We start from the raw sequence: 25499 nt of genomic DNA on the forward strand, positions 1-25499 counted from the left end.
CTGATGAAACTTGACACACTCATAGCCCAATGTCATAATTCAAAACTAACGTAGCGAAAATTTTGAAAAGTTCCCCCAGTTCTGAAAAAAATCGATAAATTCGACATGGGGTCGAGAATCAGAAACACAAACCGCAAACTGTCTAGGAGACGCAACTCCACCTTTTTTCACTCTCAAAAAATTTATCATCATTTTTTCCATTTTTTTGCTATTTTTTGGCTATAACTCTCTAAAAATGCTTTATAGTTATTTCCCTTACAAACCTGAGCAACGCCGGGCGATACTGCTAGTATATATATAAACATATAGTTTATATTCATATATAAGAAGAGGAAAATGAAGATCGGTAAGTTAATAATTTTTTATTGTTAACAGTAAATTAATGATCATCCCTTATATTCTTTTATTCATTATCCAATCAGAATTAATTGACCAACATGGATCTATATTAACTTCTTGGGGGTGATGGGTAAAAAGTGTAAACACATATATATATGCATGGAAGGCAGCGAGCTGGCAGAAACGTTAGCACGCCGGGCGAAATGCGTAGCCATATTTCGTCTGCTGTTATGTTCTGGGTTCAAATTCCGCCGAGGTCGACTTTGCCTTTCATCCTTTCGGGGTCGATAAATTAAGTACCAGTTATACACTGGGGTCGTTGTAATCGACTTAATCCATTTGTCTGTCTTTGTTTGTCCCCTCTGTGTTTAGCCCCTTGTAGGTAGTAAAGAAATATATATATATATATGCATGGAAGACGTGGAATGAAGTGGTAAGGACCTTTCTCAGGATGTTGGGCTTCATAGAGGAAATGACTGGTAATATGAGGTTTTCATACAAGATCACCTCCTCCAATACTCCCTCTCCTCTCAAATGATTTTTATCTTGCAGGTTACTTGGTGACCTTGTCAATGCAAGTGCCACTTAAAAAGCATCTAATCTGCACTGTAAAATGGTTGGCATTTGGAAGGGCATCCAGCTGTAAAAACCTTGCTAAAACTGACCTCACCTGTGCTTGTGCCATATAAAAAACACTAAATCCACTCTGCTGGGTGGCTGGTGTTAGGAAGGGCATCCAATTGTGAAAATCTTGCCGAAACAGTCACAGAAGTCTGGTGCAGGCTTCTGCCTGTCCAGCTCTTGTGAAACTGTCCCACCCATGCTAGCATGGAAGGCAGGCATTAAATGATGATGATGATACATATATGTGTGTGTGTGTGTGGATATATATATATATATATATATATATATATATATATATACACACACATACATAAGAGGTGTATAAATATCAGAGGAAGGTTAACAGGGAAAATAGTCTTTGTGTGTGGCAAATGCACAGGTACAATAAACACTAGAAATATACTGAAAATAGACTCCATCAAATGCCAGTGAGGGCACCTAGAAGTCGTTGATAGCTTTTGTTATCTAGGTGACCAAGTCAGCAGTAGAGGGGGATGCTCCGAGAGCATAGCTGCTAGAATAAGAATAGGCTGAGCAAAGTTCAGAGAGCTGCTACCTTTGTTGGCAACAAAGTGCCTCTTCCTCAGAGTGAAAGGTAGATTGTATGATGCCTGTGTGTGAACAGCCATGGCGTGGGGATAGATGATGTAGGAGGAGGGTTGTGAAACATGGCTGAGACTTCAGAAGACATGTGAAGACCTGAAAGAATTGAATCTAGTATGCTCTGCTGGATGTGCAATGTCAGTGTGCATACATAACAGAGTGTAAGTGTCTTGATAGAAAGGTTGGCATAAGTGGCATCATGTGTGTAAGGGAGGCAACTGTGCTAGTATGGTCATATGCATATAATAATAATGAAATTATTGTATACAGTGCTCAGGTGCACCACAACTTGTCAAAAGTGCGTATAAAGTATATGCAGTAATGTACAAATGTCTGGAAAGCAAACAATGTATGAGTCAGATACATGCTTGTGTGTGTATGGAGGGGAGGAAATCGGGTGTAGTGTTGGCGAATCTCAGAAAGCATGGAAGTTTTGAAGGATGCAGTGCTCCGACAACTAACAACTGATGCTGGCAGTTTGTTCCATGCTTCAGCAACTCTCAGCATGAAAAAATGTTTCCGAAAGTCATGGGAGCTGTGCTGTTTTCTGACTTTGTAAATATGTCCACGGGTGTTAGATGGGTGGAGTTTGAAAAGGCGCTCAGAGTTATTGTTTGTAAGATGGTTGATAATTTTATGTGTGTCTGCCAAGTCAGCTGCCAGACGTTGGAGTTTCAATGTGTCCATGCCCAGGGAAGGAAGGCATTCAGAATATGGCAAATGCCTGATGGAGGGTATTCTTTTGGTTGCACGTCGCTGAACGGCTTCCAGGAGGACAACTGCATAAAGAAGTGTTGATCTCTAACTGTGGTAGAGGTAGAATCAGGAAGACATAGGATGAGGTTGTGAAGCATGATCTCCAAATGTGGGATCTCACAGAGGCAATGACAAGTAGTCATGGACTTTGGTGACTTGCTGTGCTTGAAAAGACTCATTAAGCCAAATGAAATCATAGTGTGGCCAGTGCTGAAGACACATTACAGCATCTGTGCTAGAAGCACGTAAAAGTACCTGTACTGGTGACATGTAAAAGGCACCTACTACACTCTCAGAGTGGTTGGCATTAGAAAGGACATCCAGCTATAGAAACCAAGCCAAAATCAGACTGGAACTTGATGCAGCTGCCTGGCTTACCAGTTCCAATCAAACCATCTAACCCATGCCAGCATGGAAAGCAAATGTTAAATGATGATGATGATGATGATGGCCCTTCAGTCACTCTGTTGTTTCTGCTAAATATTAATAATATGCATGCATACATACCTACATACATACATATTACAATTGGATGTGGTAAGTTATGTTAATTCCTGATTTAGGTGAAAGGAAAAATTCTTAAGGTTTTTGAATCTGAGTCTGAAGGAACCTTCAGTTGTACCCACATATTTCTCCATGTCTGTCACTAAATTGGAATAAAATTCAGACCTTTTACCTCTGTTGGTAACAAAAGGTCTTTCTCTCCAAGTGAAAGGGAGATTATATAATGCATGTATACAAACACCAATGCTACATGGTAGTGAGATGTGGTCCCTGAATGCAGATGACATGCAAAGACTAGAGAGGAAGGAAGCTAAAACTCTCCACTGGATGTGCAATGTCAGCATACATGTGCGACAGAGCCCTAGTTTATTGATAGAAAAGTTAGGCACAAGAGGAATTAGATGTAGCGTGCAAAGGAGAAGACTGTTGGTTTGGTCATGTGATGTGTATAGACATAGATAGTTGCATACAGAAGTGACAGTCACTTAAAGTGGATGGGACATGTGGAAGAAGGAGACCCAGGAAGACATGGGAAGTACTGAAAGCCAATGTCAAGACACTGAGCCTTACAAAGGGGATGACAAAGATGCCTTGCTATTCTCAAGGAAACCCATTTACCACAGCAGAACTGATACCAGTGCCAGTTCCACATGAAAGCTGTACCATGTTAAAAGCACCCAGTCCATTCTACAAAGTGGTTGGCATTAGGAAGGGCATCCAGTCATAGAAACCATGCCTGAACAGACAATGGAGCCTAGTGCAGACCCTGACCTTACCATCTCCTATCAAACCATCCAACCCATGCCAGCATGGAAAATGGTGATTAAATGATCATGATGATACCACCTCCACCTCCTACATAATGGTTTCTATATTGCAATGGCCATTAAGTGGATGTGAAGCATTACTTCTGAATGAGTAGCATGCTTCTGTTTCAGGTTTGGGACTACTAATTAACATTTTCTCTATGCCAAGAGCACAGCTTAAACAGAGCCTCAACTTGTGTCTATGAAATATTTTCCTGTGTCTATTTTGCCCTGTTTAGGGAAAATGTTTGACTAAACTAAGGAAGATCCAGTCTACACAAGTTTTTACATTCAAGGCAAATGGGAAGGTAAACCATATGACTTTATGGAGGCTTGGTGGAGTTAGGGCTGGACATAAACCTAATTATATCCTTAAAAACACAAGCAGCAAGGGCCTTATTGTAATATGGGGCTGCAGTGTCAAAAATTTCCTTCGAAGAATAGATTGGAGACATTTCAGCTAACACTTTTTGCCAGGTTCTTGAAAACTATGGTTGGATGGCAGAAACTGCTATTAACATATGTCAACATCCCATCCAGTTTCTGAAAGGGTTTATAGATACAAGTATCTAAGTCTGTCACATCCAGGAAATAGGTTTCTGTTGTGACCTTGAGCCCAAGAGAATCAAGATTAAGGATTAACTTTTTCTTGAGTTTATTGAGTGTGTGGCCATTTGCTCCTCTCAATAAAGCCAAAACATCATTCTTATAGAGGCTAAAGTTAGATGAGAATTTCTTAGTGAGAATATGTAGAATGAAAAAAGCCTATGTCACATACATCAGCATTGTTGAATGCTCCCATCACAACACTGAAAACACCTTCAAGGTCAACTTGCTTGACCCAAGTCAAGCCCTTGTCAAAAAGTAGGGTTTTCCTGGCATGCATGATGATGTTTATGTTCTCATTGCTAACACTGGTAAAGTTCAATGCCCTAAATAACAAATCGCTTAGGCACAGGCCAACCAAAGCCTTGTGAGTGGATTTGGTAGATGGAAACTAAAAGAAGCCTGTCATATATATATATATGTTTGTGTGTCTGTGTTTGTCCCCCCACACTCCATTGCTTGACAACTGATGTTGGTGTGTTTACATCCCCATAACAACGATTCAGCAAAAGAAACTGATAGTACTAGGCTTACAAAGAAAAGTCCTGAGTTCGATTTGTTCAACTAAAGGTGGTGCTCCAGGATGGCAGCAGTGAAATAACTTAAGCAATTAAAAGAATATATTGACTTGAGTGAACTTTACTCTACCTCTTCTAGTATTGGTTTTAAATCATGAGATGACCTTGTTGGTGTTGTGCCAAAGGGAGAGACCACACGCTCTCCTAATGTCAGTGTTAAAATTCCTGAGCATGTGTTTGCTCACCAAACTGATCTCTGACTTCACAGGGCTGATTAGCCAGTATTTGGGGTCAGAAGCAAAGTCAGAGTTATAATCCTTAATTGACATAACAACCTCTTTTCTCCCTGGAGTCACTATCTTATCATTGCCGCCTAATCTAAAAGCTATTTCTTTTACATCATTGTTTGTGTTATTATAAGTCTGAAGGGAAGCTTTCTGTATGATAATGATGGTTAATAGCTGTGTGTATCATTACCTAATCCATATAAATATTTTAGCCTTGCGTGAAAAGAGTAAAGCTTTATTAGAAGACTTAAGATTATAAATGTCTACTCTATGTTTATTGGAAAGGAGTAGAGAACTTATGGAATCTCAGCTTTGGTATGATATCCAGGTTTCAAAGTCTTACATCTACTTGATCCTGGGTGGGAATTTTCTAGACCTAATGCTGAAAAGCTCAGAATCTGTGAGCAGTTGTACATAGTGATAGAAAGAAAGCTTTCCATCTCATAAGCTTTACCAGATTCCTCATCTTCTTCAGTAGCATCCTTGTATAGAAGACAGAGTTTGGATGTTCTTTGTAGATGACCGTAAGCAAATTACAGAAGGAGAGCGCTTGTCTTTCATGGAGTTTCTGAGGTTTCATGAGGGAGAATATATATTCTAAAGACAATGAACAAAAACAAAACAAAAAAGAAAAAGTGTCTTAGATTAATGCTTAAAAAGTAAAGAAAACAGTTTTAAAATGTTGGTACATTGGGCCTTCATCAGGAGAAGAGCATAACAGAAAAATAAAGGAGTGTGGAAGAGGAAAAGTAGATGAGAAAAGAAGAGGAAAAAAGCATGTGGGACTAAGGGCCAGATGGAAATGCAGTTCTATAGGGAAGGGACAAAAAGGTAGGCAAGGGTAAGTGTGCATGTGTATTGAGATGAGCATAAGGGAGTGAGTAGTTTTTGGTATGTGTCTATGTATGTGTACGAGGAAAGTGTGGACATATGGAGGTGGGAGTGAACATGAGTGTGAGGTAAAAGGAAAAGTGAAAGGAATGTGGAGGAGTAATACAAATGTACGTAGTAGTATTGGTGTGAGATGTTGTAACGTGGAAGAAAGTTATAAACAAGAGAAGAATAAGAGGGTACAATACACACACCATCAGCAGCAGCAATGTTTTCACAATAGGTTAGAAACAAAGAATACTGCTTGCATAACAGTGACACTCGTTTACAACTATCATATAATGTCAAGGCAAGGAGACAGTAACATACACAAACATACTTACACACAGAGGAAAACACACACACAGAGAAACATACACACACATATATACAAAGAGTTTCTTTCCATTTTCATCTACCAAATCCACTCACAAGACTTTGGTGAGCCTAGATCAATAGTAGAAGACACTTGCTCAAGGTTCCACACAGTGGGACCAAAAACATTTGGTTAGGAAGCAAACTTTTTACCACAGAACCATGCCTGTACCATTTTCCCTATTCAAATAAATACATTCTCAATTAATCTCATTCTTACCACAATTCTGTTTACCATCTGTTAGATTCTCAGAAGATTTCTTCACATCATTTTTCCATTCTACTTAAGTCTCCTCTTTCACAATCCATGCCTAACATCCAATTCCCAAGATACCTTTATATACCTGAGAAAGCTCAATTCATTCATCCTTCAGAATAATATCTCACTTCTTGCACAACATCATCTTTTGACGGATGACCTAAGGTTTGATGGGGGAGTAGAGGGTCAAACAATAATAATAATAATTACAACTATAGAACTAACAATCACCAACCTCTACCTTTTCATTAACATGCATACAGATGTCTTTTCTTCTACTATTTAACACAAATGTTACATTACTATAGATTAGACCAGGTCTTTTCATTCTCTCTCTCTCTCTCTTTCTCATTCAGTCTCTCATGAGTGTATATGTGTATAGATATACACATGTGTATAAATATATTTGTATATGAGGGGGTGCTGAAAAGTTACTGGCTTTGGATGAAAGAAAATACAGGAAGATCAGTTAATTATGATTTTCATCATCATCATCATCATCGTTTAACGTCCATTCTCCATGCTAGCATGGGTTGGACGGTTTGACCAGGGATCTGGGAAGCCAGAAGGCAACACCAGGCTCCAGTCTTATCTGGCAGTGTTTCTACAGCTGGATGCCCTTCCTAACGCCATTCCCCTCTCAGATTCACACAATATTGCAGCAATCCTTCAGTTTTCTAAGTGCTGTAAAAGAAACTGGAAGGTTGGGCCTCTGACCAGGCCTTTCACAACACCCTTAAAGCCAGGAACCTTTCAACCACTCTCTCATATACACGTATGTCTATATACATATGTTAATGTTTGTCTTTACATTTAGTTGTAATAAAACCAAATTTTACAATAATCTGAGTGATTACTCTATACTTTTGTAGAGTACAAATTTATTTTTAAAGAAGAATATTGTTGACAGTGATTTTGAAGTTTCAGCCAGTTAAGCCATCATTGAATGATGAATTAACTGGTCAAAACTTTGAAGTCACTATCAACATCATTCTTGTTTAAGAATAAACATACATATATATATATATATATATATATATATATATATATATACATATATATATATATATGTTTCTAAACTGAAACTGTTCAACAAATGGGAACGTGAAACTCTGAGTAACAGTTTTTGTGATGTCTTTGCAGCTTTATTAATAAAGTATATTACTCTACCTCTGGTTTTCAAGTACTATTTTTTCCACTTTGTTTCTCATTTATGTGCTTACTCTAGTGTACACGCACCATGCAGCTTCCCGAGAGCATTTATACATTCATACCATAAATCCTCGAGTATAATCCGCATTTTTTTTCCAAAATTTAAAGGTCAAAATCCCTAGTGCGTACTATATATATTTTCTAAGCAATGATGTCCAAGTCTCTATTTGCTGTTCGGCAATGTTTATTCAGACGCATTTTGTGATGTCGGGCACGAAAATACCTTAAGCTAAGCCTGAAAGCAATGAAGTCATAAAAGAATCATCCATAACTTGCAGTAAGCAACATTTATCAAAATAAAAATATTCAGAACACAGAATAACATGTAACAAAAACAATTTGCAAACATATTTACATTCCCACATAACAGTTAAGAACATCACCATTATTGTATTACGTATGCACAGAAGTGTTTGTTCGACTAGGTGCTGCTGGCTTAATTACGCACGGCTCAAGTTAGAGAAGGGGTGTGTATTATTCACAAGGTTTAGGTTTTTCAGAGGTACAGCCCCCTAAAAATCTCCTGTGTATTATACTCAAGGGCGGACTATACTTAAGGATTTACGGTATCTGTTAACAGTTATTTTTAATACTTTTCTTGCTGGATTGCATGTTCATTTCTCTTTTTGTCATCTGTGATTTTATTTTTGATCTTCTATATAAATAAAAATATTTCCTCCGTCTAGTTGTTTTCTCTTTACAAAACAGAAAGTTACATTGCGGAACAGTCATTTTAACAAGTAGTATTGATCTATTTATCATCCGACGAGATACATCTGCACCACCTGATGCTCCTGAACTAGTGGTAGAGTACCCCACCCAAGAAGAATCGATGGTAGATGTGTCAAAACAATTGTCGTGATTAATTAAAAAAATCTCGTATATTCCATCTTGTGTCTTTCATTTGTTGTATATATATATCTTATATAAAATCCATTCTGTCTGTCAGTCTGTCTATGTGGCTTCTAGGATCTCGGGCATCCTCCATCCGATTGCGCTCAAATTTGATATGTAGATACTGACGGTATCAGGGCATGTATATGTCTTGAAAAAATGACAAAAATCAATTCCAGGTGAGAATGCGATCGATAAAGCCATGGGAAATCGTTTTTCTTTGGAATAGAAAAAAAGTCTATCTTTATTTCTTCTTTTGCTGGTGTCTCAAATTTAGGTTAAATCAGTTTTACTCAAAGGGGAAGCCTATGGGATGGTCGGACAAGTTCTTTTGAGAAAATTTGGACGGGGGGGGGACGTTTTGCTCGTATATATATATATATATATATATATGTATGTATGTATGTATGTGTGTATATACAACTTGCAGACATGCGCGTGTGCACACACACACACACACGCACACAAGTTGCAGGCATGGCTGTGTGGTTAAGATGCTTGCTTTCCAGCTACATGGTTTCAGGTTCAGTCCCATTGCATGGCACCTTGGGCAAATGTCTTCTACTATAGCATCTGGCCAACCAAAGCCAAAGCTTTGTGAGTAGACTTGGTATATGGAAACTGTGTGTGTCTATGTGTGCATGTATGTATGAATGTATGTATGTATGTATGTGTGTGCATGCATGTATGTGTGTGTGTGTGTGTATGCATGTTTGTGTCTCCTTGTTTAAACATCATATGATAGTTGTAAATGAGTGTGGCCATCACACAAGCTTGTCATTCATTTCCAATCATCTGTGTAAACAACTCCAATTTTGCAGAAATATTGGTCTCAAATGTTGGCACAAGACTAGCAATTTAAGGGGATGGAGCAAGTCGATTACATCAACCCCAGTGTTCAATTGACCCAGAAAGGATGAAAGACAAAGTCAACTTCAGTGAGATTTGAATCTAGAAAGTAAAAAGACAGACAAAATGCTGCTAAGCATTTTCCCCAGCATGCAAACCATTCTGCCACCTCATTGCCTTAACCATACAGAACTATCACCTTGATTACTGATGAGGGTTGATGATAGGAAGGGTATCAGGCCATAGAAAATCTGCTTCAATGAATTCCACCTAACTCATGCTTGTATGGAAAAGTGGACATTATGATGATGACAAGGATGAGGATGATGACAGCACCATGTTAGTAAATTGCTAGAATCACTCGACTAGAATATGCTAGAAAGATTCTCACAGTTTTTATATTCTTTTAATTGTTTCAGTCATTGAACTTCAGCCATGTTGGGGCACCACCTTGAAGGGTTTTAGCTGAATTTTATGGATCCCAGTACTTATATTTTTTTCAAGTCTGGTACTTATTCTGTCAGTCTCTGTGACTGAACTGCTACGTTACAGGAAGGCAAACAAACCAACACCAGTTGTCAAGCAATGGAGCAGGGGATACAAAGCCCTACACACACTAGCAATGCATCCAGGTGTTGCCTGGGTGTTATGACATATAGCTATATTGCATTATTTGTTCCTTTCTTATGGGCAGAATCAGTACAGCTGATATATAGTGAACTGGATTACTGGTGTAATGGAAGTAACAGTTTGTTTAAAAGTAAAGTAGGGAAGGTACAATTTGCATGGATTTGCATGAACGTGCTTTCTGCTCTTAAGAAGGATCACAAACTATGTATTGTTTCATTGTAGAAAAGGGGGTTAATATGATTTTGCCCAGAAATCGCATTTTCAAAATTTTAGTTTCCCCCCTGTCCCCACAGCAATTTCTTAATTTGTAACTTTTTTACAAATTTTTTTATCCATGTAGAAAAATACAGAGATTACAAATTTGGGAAATATATATTTTTTTAAAGTTTAATTTTTCTTAAAGAAACACTCAATGCCCCTTCCCTCACCTTGCACACCCATCACCTACTCTCTTTCAAAAGGCTAAAAATACCTGATGTTTTAATTTCATCTGATGTTTAATGCATGCATAGAATTGTACTGAAATAGCAGACATAAAAAATGTTAGAGTATCACCAGAAAACCCGGTGTGCTAGAAACAACAGCCTTCTGAGTGAATTTGGAAGGTGGAAACTGAAAGAAGCCTGTCATATATATGTGTGTATGTATGTGGGGGGTGTTTTTGTGTGTGTGTGTATGTATGTATTTGTGTGTCTGTATTTGTCACCCCACCATCCCTTGACAACCAATGTTGATGTGTTTACTTAGCAGTTTGGCAAAAGAGACTGATAGAATAAGTACTAAGTTTATAAAGAATAAGATCTGGGGTTGATTTCTTTGACTAAAAGGCAGTGGTCCATCATGTCTGCAGTCAAATGACAGAAACAAGTAAAAGAGTAAAAGAATATCTATATATTTAATGATGATGATGATGATGATGGTACACCTAGGTCATTTTTCTCAGTCATTTATATATTTAGTGTCATTCTCCTCCTATGTTCTGAGATCAAACCCAAACCAAGTTCAATATATTTCATGTTGTAGAGCTGTGGTTTTCAAGCAGGGTCCACATGAAACCTTGCAGGTCCATGTAAGATTTTGTTCTTAAAATTTATGTGCAACAAATTGGTTATAATTCTACAATACACAAAATATTCTAATAATTTTTTATACAGTTCCTAATGATATTTACTGTATTTTAACGTGTATAAAGAACCCTTTTTTGTCAAAAATTAGGTTTAAAAAATATGGGAGTTTCTTGTACATGTATAGTATTATAATCCCTTACAAAACCATTTTTCCAAATTTTAAACCCCCAAAATTAGGGGGTTCCTTATACACGTAGTTATAAAAATATAATATGACTTTTTTAAACATCGAATGGCTCTAAGGGTACACTTGAATAAAATAGAAATTAAAGGGGTCTATTGTTTAAAAAAATGGTTGAGAAGCGCTGCTGTAGAGCAATAAGGTGAGAATCAGGTGTGTACTGAAACCAATTCAGTTGACTAAAGCACTCAATACATTCTGTGAAGTGGTTGGTATTAGGAAGGGTAGCCAGCCATAGAAACTAAGTCAAAGCAGACATTGATATTTGACAAAGGTATCTTGTTCATTGGCTCCTGTCCAACTGTCCAACCCACAACAATATGGAAAATGGATGTGAAATGATGATGGTGCCAGTGGTGACAATGATGATGATGATGATGATGATGATAATTCTTTCTACTATAGGCACAGGGCCTGAAATTTTGGGGGAGATGGGGCCAATCGATTAGATTGACTCCAATATGCAACTGGTACTTAATTTATCGACCCTGAAAGGACGAAAGGCAAAGTTGACCTCGGCAGAATTTGAACTCTGAAACATAAGGACAGACGAAATACCGCTTAGCATTTTACTTGGCATGCTAACACTTCTGATGGCTACAATAATGACAACTATATAAGTATGAGTAGCATTCACATAAGATGTGGGAGTTGTTTATATCAAAACATGAATATTTTTCTAAAAGAAAATTATAAACACCCAGCTGTCTACTACTGAAAAAAAGAAAGAAACAATGATGGGTTGCTTTGCAATGTATATTTGTCATGCATTATTTGTGTGTGTGTGTGTGTAGGTCAGTGGCCAGCAGTAGAAGAGAATGATAGTCACTTGTATCAAGCTATTGTGGTGTGACAATGGAACTTAATTGAAATAATGGGAAAAATCCATCAGTAGGGTAGCTATATTCAATCTTCTATCAATTAACGGCTAAAAGAAACAGAAGTTTTATCTCACACAGGAAATCGGTAAAATCTTATTATCTATAGTATTAAAATATAATATTAATGTATAGCATATATTTTGAAATGTTGATTTTGGTTGAAAATATTTTTCCAGGCATGGCTGTGTGGTTAAGAAGCTTGCTTTGCAACCATGTGGTTTGGGGTTCAGTCCTACAGTGTGGCACCTATAGCAAGTGTTTTCTTCTTCTATAGCCCCAGGCTGACTTATATAACCTTCTAAGGTTATATAAACAGTAACTTATATAACCTAATTCTATGATACAAACCTTCTGTTTTAAAATGATCTAAATTTCATGTTAGTTTATGGTTCAAACACCAGCTTAAAAGCGAAAGTGTTATTTTACTAAATTCTTCATTATTTTCAAAACTAATTGAAACAAAGGCAGTATATTGTAACAAAAGGGTTAAAGTGATCTAAATTGATACCTTCCATCAAAATTTCATGTTAATTTATGATTCAAACTTCAACTTAATAATGAAAGTGTTATTTTACTAATTGAAACAAAGGAAGTCTATTTTAACAGATATATGGCAACAAAAGTGTTAAAGTGATCTAAATTCCATCAAAATTTCACATTAATTTATGGTTCAAACACCAACTTAATAATAACAGGAATGTTATTTTATTAAATATATATATAAAGCTGAAGTTGTCTGTGTGTGTGTGGTAGGTTTGGTAGCCTTCAACTAACACTATCTCCTCCGAGACCCTGCGGCGCAAGTTGACCAAAATTGAGACTATGATAGAAGAAGGCTTGCTCTTCATTCCATAGAAGAAAAAATTCAAATCGGACCATGTTAACACCAAAAATTATTTACATCAAAAAGGTGCTTTTTTTCTATGAAAATCCCTATTTTTTACGATTGTTTGACTACTGTGTCACCATTTTTCGGTGTATTTCAACCAAAAAAATGTTCGCTTAAAGAGAATAACAAGCTACATAATGCAAAGTTTTTACTTTTCAAAAATTCCAATCCTAAAGGGTCGAAAAGAAAACAAACCTGTTAGTTATTCATTATTTTCAAAATTAATTGAAAGAAAAGCAATATATTTAAACAAAACTATAGTAACAAATGTGTTAAGTTGATAAAAAAAGCAGATATGTGGTTGCCATTCCTAGAAGTTTATGTGACTATGTAGAGTCTCCCTAGTTGAGCTTGGAACACACTAGAATAAACTAGAACATACTGGATAGAAACGAAATATAAAAAAACAACATAGTATGCATGTTTATATCAGAGAAAAAAAATCAACCCTTAACCATTACCACTACAATCTAACTAATAAAAGTCTCCTTAAGACTGCTGCTTACAATAGTGAGCTGTACTTTATGATATGTACAGTGATTAGAAAAGTAGTTTGAGAGAAGAGATGAGAAGTTACATAGACAAAGATGTTTCAGTGTACCTAAGACAGCAATAGATATGTACTTTTAGTGAGAGGAAGATGAAGATGAGATAGTAAACAACTTCGAACAACAAGAATCTCAAGATGAAATATCACACAAGACTTTTTTGCCTCCATGGGCGTGAAAACTGTAAATAATAAAGAATCAAAGGTATTGTGTTTACAGATGAAATGGCTGATGGGAGGTGGCGGGAAGGAAGAAGCAGGGGTAAAAGTTGCAGAGCATGAAGAGGTACTTAGTGGAGAAGAAGAAGAAGAAGAGGAGGAGGTGGTGGTGGTAGTGGTAGTAGTAGTAGTAGTAGTAGAGGGGAGGGGGAGGGCAAAAATAGTAGATTGTCTGAATATCTAACCAAGCACTGCAATGCTTCAGATTTATATAGAGAAATGGTATGCAATGGTGTTCATACCCTTTATAAGATCATTTGCAGTGTAACTAGAATGAAATGTTTGTCTTAAGTGGAAATCCCAAATTCTGTCACGAGCTGGAAGCCTAAATCCAAGTTGTAAGGGAAAGTTATGAAGCAAAAATTAATTAACAAATTAAGAAACAATACCAGTAGCATATGACGTAATTCTTTACTCCATAATTTAGAATTAATTATTTAGTTTTAGTTATTAACTAGCAGTATCGCCCGGCGTTGCTCGGGTTTGTAAGGGAAATAACTATAAAGCATTTTTAGAGAGTTATAGCCAAAAAATAGCAAAAAAAATGGGAAAAAAATTATGGTAAATTTTTTTGAGAGTTAAAAAGGTCGAGTTGCGTCCCCTAGACAGTCTGTGGTTTGTGTTTCTGATTCTCGACCCCATGTCGAATTTATCGATTTTTTTCAGAACTGGGGGAACTTTTCAAAATTTTCGCTGCGTTAGTTTTGAATTATGACATTGGGCTATGTGTGTGTCAAGTTTCATCAGAATCGGTTGAAAGCCGTGGTCAGGTTGAGGGTACAACCTAACAGACACACAGACAAACTGCCGTTTATATAGAGAGAGATTACTACATAAAAAAGTACTGGTGCTAGTGTCAGATAAAAAGCACTGGTGATAGTACCATGTAAAAAGCACCCAGTATACTGTGTAAAGTGGTTGGCATTAGGAAGGGCATCCAGCCATAGAAACCTGGTGTGGCTCCTGGCCTTGCCAGTTCCTCCAACCCATGCCAGCATGGAAAACAGATGTTAAATGACAAAGTGATGATGAAGATGAGGAGGAGGAGGTGGGGTGGAAGGGGAGGAGGAGGATAGGCACAGGAAGTAATTAAAATTTTTATTTGCAGTTTTTAAGATCTCTGTTGTTGCTAAGATAAGCACAGCCTTGCTCTTCTGCCCCCACTTACTTCTACTTACCTTGAAGGTCCTTACAGGCACCTAACCACCACTATTTTTATCTCTTCCCCCACACTGCCCTGATTGTCACTCAACCCTCACTTCTAAAATGTGAGAAGCTGTGTAGACCCCCTTACAGCTAGAAACCTATTCTGCTTGGGCCCTTTATGTTATACCTTAACCCCCTCATCTCCAAACACAAAGCCTCTTCTCTCAGGGTGTGTAGCCTTGCTAGTTACAAGGGGTCCTCACTAGTGCTGGTGGCATGAAGAAAACACTGTAAAATGGTTGGCACAAGAAAGGGACATCCAGCTTTTGAAATCATACCAAAACAGACAGTGGAGCACAATGTAGTCCTCTGACCTGTTGGATACTTTCAAATTGTCCAATTCATGGTTGGTATGGAATATGGATGTTAAATGAGATTATGATGAATATGATGATGGTATTTAGTAGTGGGTCAGATGTGATCTGGCAGACATAACCATCTCATCATGTTATTTTTTCAGACATAGTCCCACTGCATGGTAAGTTTCTTCTACTATAGCTTTGGGCCACCAAAACCTAAGGAGTGGATTTAGTAGATGAAAACTAAAAGAAGCCCATCATATATATATATATATATCATCATCATCATCATCATTTAGTGTCTGCTTTCCATGCTAGCATGGGTTGGACGGTTCAACTGGGGTCTGTGAAGCCAGAAGGCTGCATCAGGCCCAGTCTGATCTGGCAGTGTTTCTATGGCTGGATGCCCTTCCTAACGCCAACCACTCCGTGAGTGTAGTGGGTGCTTTTTACGTGCCACCCGCACAGGTGCCAGACGGAGCTGGCAACGGCCACGGACGGATGGCGCTTTTGATGTGACACCGGCACGGGGGCCAGGCGAGGCTGGCAACGGCCACGATCGGATGGTGCTTTTTACGTGCCACCAGCACAGGGGCCAGGCGGGGCTGGCAACGGCCACGAACGGATGGTTCCTTTTACGTGCCACCGGCACGGAGGCCAGTCGGGGCGGCGCTGGCAACGACCACGATTGGATGGTTCGCTTACTTGTCACATATATATATATATATATATATATACACACACACACACACACACACACACATGTATATATGTATTCATTAGCCACCAATGGAACTGCAATTGCAAAATATAAGTTAGTCCTAGAGCGCACAATGTTCCTGAAGGTCAGCAATGATCTTCCTCGGTCACGAGTGGATGGCCATCATCATCATGATGTATATGTATGTATATATATAAGCAACCAGGGTTACCGGGTAAGCAACCTGGCAACCTTGGTTTGTGTGTGTTTGTGTGTATTTGTCCTCCCATCACCACTGACAGCTGGTGTTGGTATGTTTACATTCCCATAACCTAGCAGTTCAGCAAAAGACACTGATAGAATAAAGCACTAGGCTTAAAATATAAGTCCTGGGGTTGATTGATTTGACTAAAAACTCTTTAAGGTGGTGCTCCAGCATGGCCGCAGCCAAAAGAATGAAATAAGTAAAAAAATAAAAGAATAGTTTTTCTTGGACTACATAAACCAATGTGTGATTTTTCAGATTTTAAGATAATAAGCAGTTGTAATCTGTGAGGTGTGTGTGGCTGCTATTTCTAACAGGCTTAATGACTGTGCAGAGGATTCCTTGAGAGGTGCAATGGCAGAAACAGTAGAATGTGCTGAAGAAGCTCACTTTACAATCAAGTGGTTTCAGCTTCAATCCCAATGTGTGACACCTTGGGTTAAAAATCTTCTCATATAGCCTCAAGCCAACCAATGGCAGTTTCAGCCACTTTATCAAGTTTTCTAATTAACCCTTTCATTACTGTATTTATTTTGAGATGCTCTGTGTTTCTTTCAATTACTTTAAATATAACAAAGAATTTAGTAAAATAACTTAGTTATCATTAAGCTAGTGTTAGGAACATAAATTGTGACTAAGGTTTGGTGGAAGATTTTAATTCAAAACTTATGGAAACAAGACATTTGTACTCAGAGTGAGAGCCAATTTCAGCCAGGTTGGTAACAAAAGGGTTAACGCATTTGCTGGAATACATGATGCACACTTGTATAAGATACCCCTACCCCTATTTTGCAAGTTGTGGAAAAATCAAAATTAGTAAGTTTCATCATACACTTATTGAAAAATATTTTAAGAAAAATATATGATTCTGTACATGTAAATACAATTCCATGGCAGTATACTGAAATAAAATATGGAACTATAAATTTATAATTTATAAACTATGTTATATGAATTAGTAAGGGAATTGCCATTACAGGGTGTAAAAAACTCATATTTTTGGCTTTGACATTCTATATTACTGCAATTAGCTGCCAAGGTGTTGCACCACTGCTATGTTTCTGTTGTCATCCACTCATTGCAAATAACTGATAGGCAAATGAAAGTTTAACATTCCTTTCAACATTTTCAAAGGATTTTTATTTAAATAATGTGCAGGCAATATGGTTGTGGTTTAGAACAGAGAGACAACAGAGTAACACTGTTAGTAGGAGAGGTTGGGAAGGTGATTAAAAAATGTTTCTTAAAGTTAACACAGTCATTAAACAGCATAAACAAGCCCCACCTGATTATGCTGGGGGCTCGTGTATGCTGGAGAAGATGTAATGAAATTACATGACCTCTCCATATAACTGCTGACATACCATATACAATTTTTCATGACATATCATAAGCAGTTTTCTAAACAGATGTTTTGGCTCGTTTCCAATATTTATTATTAGTAACAATTGTTGTGCTAAGTGGACTCATGCTTATACACCTCGTAAGCCCTCATACAGCATACAATCTCCCATCTGTAATATGGCCACTTTAGATGCAGGGCAACTTTTTGATGCATTCAAAAATAAAGAAAAGCACACCTTATACACCAGCAAATGTGGTTAATAAACCAGATTAATAGTCTTTGATGAAGAATACAAAAAGGTTTTTTTTATATAAAAATTGAATACATAACCTACATCCAAGTAGTCATAACTTAAATCACATTGTAGCTAATCAGACTGTGTTAATTATATTAATTGGATATTTTTTTTTAAACAAAACATTATTTTATCCTAAAAGCTAAATAAAATCTGGCTTGACTTTGAGAAAAACAGGTTCTGCTTTTGATTATTAAATAGTTCAAACACTTTATTAGTTTGTTTCCTTTTGTTCTAAATAACTGATAGCAAGCAGGCCAGAGGTACTTTTCCTCAGGCTTGTAGATTTATAAATATGTAGATTATTGCAATTAAATATATCTATTATCTACACACACACACACACACACACACAAACACAAACACACACACACACACACACACACACACACACACACACACACACACACACACACATTTACTTGTGTGAAACAAAGCAACGAAAGAGCTTCTGCGTAGTTGTTCAACTTGCTAGAAAAAAAAGAACAAACAAAAGAAAAAGTCAAACCATTCAAAAGTCATGAAAAAAGGAAGGTCAGATTTTCAATAATAGTCCTGAGTAAGCTATACATTGCCAGAAAACCAGACAGGATGCTCATGGTTGGAATGCTTTAACCATAGGCCAAGTAATTGTGTACCAGCTAAATAGCAACTACTGATACATAACTATATAGGTACACAATGGTTTCATGGGATATAGTTATGTAATGTGTTAGTGTGAATCTGATAAGAAAAAAAAAGCAAGACTAATGTTGAAAACTTGGCATTAGCCACAACCATCACTATGTGTGAGTGCGAGCATATTATCATCATCATCATTATTTGATGCCTGTTTAACATGCTGGCATGGGTTGGATGGTTTGACTGAAAACTAGTAAACCAGGAAGCTGCACCAGGCTCTAGTCTGATTTGGCATGGTTTCTACAGCTGGATGCCCTTCCTAATGCCAACCACTCTGAGAGTGTAGTGGGTGTTTTTTTTTTACATGCCACCAGCACAGGTGCCATTGCCTTGACACTAGCATTGGCCACGACTAGTCTCACTTGGTTTGACAGGTCTACACAAGCATGGTATATCACCAAAGATTTTGGTCACCTGTCTCTGCCTTCATGAGGCCCAATGCTTGAACAGTGCATTTACATGTCACCGGCATGGGTGCCTGTCAGACGGCACTGGCATTGGCCACAACTACAATTTCACTCAGTTCAACAGGTCTTCACAAGCACAGCATATCACCCAACTTTTGAAGCGTGCTTTTAACATACCTATTTCTTTACTACCCACTAGGGGCTAAACACAGAGAGAACAAACAAGGACAGACAAACAGATTAAGTTGATTATATCAACCCCAGTGCGTAACTGGTACTTATTTAATCGACCCTGAAAGGATGAAAGGCAAACAACAACACAGCTCCCATGACTTTCGGAAACATTTTTTCACGCTCAGAGTTGCTGAAGCATGGAATAAACTGCCTGCGTCAGTTGTTGACTGCCATGACACTGCATCCTTTAAGGCCCTCATGCTTTCCGAAATCCGCCGAAACTACACCTGATTATATATACACTTTAGATGAGTTGTAGTGCACCTGAGCACTGTACACAATTATTATTATTATTATTATTATTATTATTTAAAGTCGACCTCAGCGGAATTTGAACTCAGAACGTAGCAGCAGACGAAATATCACTAAGCATTTCGCCCGGCGTGCTACCGTTTCTGCCAGCTCGCCGACTTATACCAGTTACATGACACTGGCATCAGCCATGACAACATCTCAATGCATATATATGAATTTAAATACTAGAGACTCTATAAGACTTTGGGGGTCCATATAAGATTTTTGGGTTCCACACAAAAAAATAGTAATTTGGGGATCCACAATAGTATTTTAAGTAACCCTGATAAAATTTTGCTTTAAATGTATATATTAGTATTTATTGCAAGAAGCAGTCGGGTTTCTTTCTCTGACATTTTACATAATTCAACCTGCACATGTTAATAATGTGTGAAAAACAAAATAGGAATATTGAAAGAAGTTTCTCTAAAACTAGATTTTAAACATCGAATGGCTAAGGGTGTCCACCAGAATAAAATAGTAATCAAAAATCAAAAAAATCAAAGATAAAGTAATTAACGATAAAAAAAATGGATAAAAAATGGTTGAGAAACACTGTGCTAAAGGGTTAATGTAGGGGCAAGGTGTTGCATCGTCAGTAAGTAATACATTTATTACCTCTGCCTTAGCAAAGGTAGAGGTATTGTTTTCAGTTGTGTTTGTTTGTCCATGGACAAGATATCTCAAGAACCACTGGACGGATTTGAATGAAATTTTCAGGGATGCTTGGCCTCGTGACTGGCATGAACTGATTAGATTTTGGGATTGATCTGGTACCAGACAAGTATTCTAGATTATTTTCCCAGTTTTTCTACTTCATTTATGAGAGCGGTTGGGTTCATTTTTAGTATTCTTATTTGTGAGAGCAGTAGAGTTTATTTCAGATATTCTCATTTTAAAAATCATCTCTGGCTAATCGTTGGTGTTGCCTTGGTGGAGGTTTGCACTCTCTGAGTTCTCGTTTACAATAGATACGCATGTAGATAACTGACGAGGTGGTTAGAGTGTTGAACTCACAATCATAAAATTGTGGGGCTTGATTTCTGGATTGTGTCCTTAAGTAAGGCAGCTAATTTTACAATGCTCCAATCAACTAAGCTGAAAATGAATACTAGCTCAGTACTGGTCCAACCTCTCTCCCTCCACCGTCCACTTCCTAGGTCAAGATTACAAGGGATGACTAGAGGCTTTATGTCTGATTCTGACTATAATGCCACTTGTAGTATAAGCTGCCACCTCATACTTGTTTGTACATGATAGCTAAGCATGAGTGTGTGTGTGTGTGTTTACTAATGCATATTGGTAAAAAATGTAAGCATTATTGAAAAAGTAAAACACTGGTACTTTTAAATAAAAGTACAATTTAATTTGGTATTTGCTTTGCACCATGCTGCATAGACAGTCTCTTGTCACTCTCACTGGCAGGACCACACTGAAACCAATGATTGGTTCATTGGAAGATTACTAACCAATGTAATTATTGTTCACAGATTGCAATGTGAGTATACAAAATAAATAAATAAACAGGTATGAAAATGTATTAACAATGGATGCTATGTGTTGGTTGAACAAGTGCCAAAATTTAGGAGTTAATAAAATGCTGAGGACGCAAAAGAGGTGAAAAATAGATTTCTAGATATGATGTAGGCCCTGGTATGACTGTGTGGTTAAGAAGTTCACTTTGCAACCATATGGTTTCAGGTTTGGTCCCACTGAGTGATTCCTTTCTTTTATTTGTTTCAGTCATTTGACTGTGGCCATGCTGGAGCACCGCCTTTAGTCAAGCAAATCGACCCCAGGACTTATTTTTTGTAAGCCTAGTACTTATTCTATCGGTCTCTTTTGCCGAACTGCTAAGTTACAGGGATGTAAACACACCAGTATCAGTTGTCAAGCGATGTTGGGGGGGACAAACACAGACACACACAAACACACACATATATATACATATATATATGACGGGCTTCTTTCAGTTTCCATCTACCAAATCCACTCACAAGGCTTTGGTCAGTTCAAGGTTATATTAGAAGACACTTGATTAAGGTGCCATGCAGTGTGACTGGACCCGGAACCATGTGGTTCGTAAGCAAGCTACTTACCACACAGCCACTCCTTGGACAAGTGTCTTTTGCTATAGCCCCAGACCTACCAATGTCTTGTGACTGAATTTGGCAGGCAGGATCCACATGGAAGCCTATTGTGTATGCGCATGTATGTTTGTGTGTGTGTGTGCATGTATGTATGTATATGTATGCATGTATGTATGTATGTATGTGTGCATGTATGTATGGTGTGCATGTATGTATGTGTGTGCATGTATATATGTGTGTATGTGTGTGTGCATGTATGTATATGTATGAGTGTGTGTGTGCATGCATGTATGTGTGCATGTATGTATATATGTGCATGTGTGTGTGTAAGTGAAGGTGTGTGACCTAGTGGTTAGGCTGTTGCACTCATAATTGCCAGATTCCCTGACTAGATGACGCATTGTGTTCTTGAGCAAAGCACTTCATTTCACATTGCTCTAGTCCCTCTTCGATCAGAGGGAGATTGTTTGTCTGCTTGCCCTACCAGCAGGATAACATCATTTAAAGGTTAATACGATGCAAAAGCGCATTGTGACCAGCAATGCGTAATAACATCTGATAGTCTGGTCAATCACGTGACATATCATATGATCACGTGATATATGTGTGTGTGTATATGTGTATGTGTGCTTTGTGTTTGTGTTTGCCCCACCACCATCACTTGACAAGCAGTGTTGGTTTGTTTACATCCCTATTGCAGTTCATCAACAGAGACCAACAGAATAAGTACCAAAATTTTAAGAATTTAAAAGATAAATTATGTCATTTGTAAACAAACATAAGTTTGTTTTTGAAGCCCTGAAATGGATTGCTGATATATTTTTCTGCTCTGTAAGGATTTTACCCTATATAAGCTGTTCTATCAGTAGTTACACATTGAAAAATATATCTTTCTACTTGTTCTGCAATACATTTCAGCACTTCCAAAACAAACTTTTTTTTTTGTTTACATATGACATATATGTATGAGAGATGAGGTGACTCTGACTGTGTATATGATGATGGTGGTGGTGGCAGTAATCATCGATAAAAAAATGGATAAAAAATGGTTGAGAAACGCTGTGCTAAAGGGTTAATGTAGGGGCAAGGTGTTGTATCATCAGTAAGTAATACATTTATTACCTCCACCTTAGCAAAGGTAGAGGTATTGTTTTCAGTTGTGTTTGTGTTTGTTTGTCATGAACAAAATATCTCAAGAACCGCTGGATGGATTTGAATGAAATTTTCAGGGATGCTTGGCCTCATGACTGGCATGAACTGATTAGATACCTTGGACAAGTGTCTTCTACTATAGCCCCAGATGAATGACGCTACCCTGCTCATAGGGCAAGCAGGCCAACATTAGATATAATAGAAATATTATATTTGGTGTTTCTGGATGACTTTATAAGTTCTAAAATTGCAGAAGAATTTTTCAGTAAAGTAGTTTAGTTTAATGGTAGAGCACTTGACTGGAAATCAAAGGGATTTGAGTTTGATTTACATGGCTGGTTGCTGACAGAATTTTTCTGCTCTGTAAGGATTTTATCCTATGTATGCTGTTCTATCAATAGTTACGCATTGAAAAATATATCTTTCTACTTGTACTATAATACATTTCAGCGCTTCAAAAACAAACTTTTTTTTTGTTTACATATGACGTACTTTATATTATATCTAGCACTTCTGGATGACTTTGTAAGTTCTAAAATTGCAGAAGAATTTTTTGGTAACGTAGTTTAGTTTAATGGTAGAATGTTTGATTCTCATAGCCGGTTGCTGATAGATTTTTCTGCTCTGGCACAGCCATCTGGTTTGCCAGTCCTCAGTCAAATCGTCCAACCCAAGCTAGCATGGAAAGCAGACGTTAAAGGATGATGATGATATATATATATATATACACACACTGTGCTTGAGGACACCCTGTGCTTGAGGAGACCTATTGAGACAAGTACATCAACATCAAAGAATCAAATGGAAATTGTAGTTGTCATATCTGTGCCGGTGGCACGTAAAAGGGAAAATCCGAATATGACCGATGCCAGCGCTGCCTTGACTGGCTTCCGTGCCAGTGGCATGTAAAAAGCACCAACCGACCGTGGCCATTGCCAGCCTCACCTGGCACCTGTGCCAGTGGCATGTAAAAAGTACCCACTCAACTCACGGAGTTGTTGGCGTTAGGAAGGGCATCCAGCTGTAGAAACACTGCTAGATCAGACTGGAGCCTGGTGCAGCCTCCTGGCTTCCCAGACCCCGGTCGAACCGTCCAACCCATGCTAGCATGGAAAACGGACATTAAATGATGATGATGATGATGATGATATGCTGTTCTATCAGTTTTTATGCGTTGAAAATTATATCTTTCTAGTTGTTCTTTAAAAAAATAAGTACTGGGGGAAAATTTTCAGTTAAACTCTTCAAGGTAGGGTCCCAACAGCTTTTTTATCTTTCATTTGTTTCAGCTATTAGACTGTGACCATACTGGGGTACCACCTTGGGGAATTATAGTAAAACCAATCAACTCTGGTACTTATTTTTTAGCTTGGCACTTAGTCTATTAGTCTTTTTTGCTGGATAGCTAAGTTATAGGGACATAAACACACCAACACTGTTTGTCAATCAGTGGTGAGAGACAAACACAAAGACACCCAAACCCCACATACATACACACACGTGCATGCGTGTGTGTGTGTGTGTTTGTGTGGGTGTGTATGCGTGCATATATATGTGTGTGTACATGAATGACAGGCTTCTTTCGGTTTCCATCCACCAGTTCCACTCACAAGGCTTTGGTCAGCCTGAGGCTATAGTAGAAGACACTTGCCCAAGATGCCACACAATGGAACTGAACCTGAAACCATGTAGTTGGGAAACAAACTTCCTACCTCACAGCTATGCTTGTACCACAGTCCAATGATTGAAACAAGTTTAAAAATAAAATGTAAAAGAACAAGAATTCAAAATAACAAAGGAGGCTCAAGTGAAGAGAAGATGTAATAATTGCAGACCTATCCAACCCATATATCAGCACGAGAGTGAAACTAATAATCCTTTCTACTAAAGGCACAAGGCCTGAAATTTGTGGCATAGGGACTAGCTGATTACATCAACCTCTGTGTTTCACTGGAACTTAATTTATCGCCCCCCCCCCCAAAGGATGAAAGGCAAAGTCGACCTTGGTGGAATTTGAACTCAGAATGCAGCAGCAGATGAAATACTGCCAAGCATTTTGCCCAACATGCTAACAATTCTGCCAGCTTGCTGCCTTTATATAATAATAATAATAATAATAATAATAATAATAATAATAATAATAATAATGATAATAATAATAATAAATCCTATGCAAAACACTTTCAATACAGTAACCATAAGAGCATCACAGCAAACCACAGCACATACCCAAGGCACACAAAGCTGCACTCGGTAGTGAAGTGAAAGCATGCTATAAAAATAAAACTACTGAATAATAATCATCATCATCATCATCATCATCGTTTAACGTCCGTTCTCCATGCTAGCATGGGTTGGACGGTTCGACCGGGGATCTGGGAAGCCAGAAGGCTGCACCAGGCTCCAGTCTTATCTGGCAGTGTTTCTACAGCTGGATGCCCTTCCTAACGCCAACCACTCCATGAGTGTAGTGGGTGCTTTTTACGTGCCACCTGCACAGGTGCCAGGCGAGGCTGGCAACGGCCACGGTCGGATTGGTGTATTTTATGTGCCAC

General features: G+C 38.0%; 1 protein-coding gene across 4 annotated transcripts in view; it reads right to left on the reverse strand.

The window, feature by feature from the left end:
* The window catches only part of LOC115217712, a 71283-nt gene that overhangs the window by 18725 nt on the left and 27059 nt on the right, over positions 1-25499 (reverse strand). Inside the window, exon 1 of one of the 4 annotated variants that reach the window (XM_036505506.1) lies at positions 6509-6528. The exons of the other annotated variants lie outside the window; for them this stretch is intronic. The gene's annotated coding sequence lies outside the window, so the exon portion shown is untranslated. Of the gene's footprint in view, positions 1-6508; positions 6529-25499 lie in introns of those variants that run through there. 4 annotated transcript variants of the gene reach the window in all.

The sequence above is a fragment of the Octopus sinensis genome, linkage group LG1, assembly GCF_006345805.1.
Source record: "Octopus sinensis linkage group LG1, ASM634580v1, whole genome shotgun sequence".
In the NCBI taxonomy this organism is placed as follows: Eukaryota; Metazoa; Mollusca; class Cephalopoda; order Octopoda; family Octopodidae; genus Octopus; species Octopus sinensis.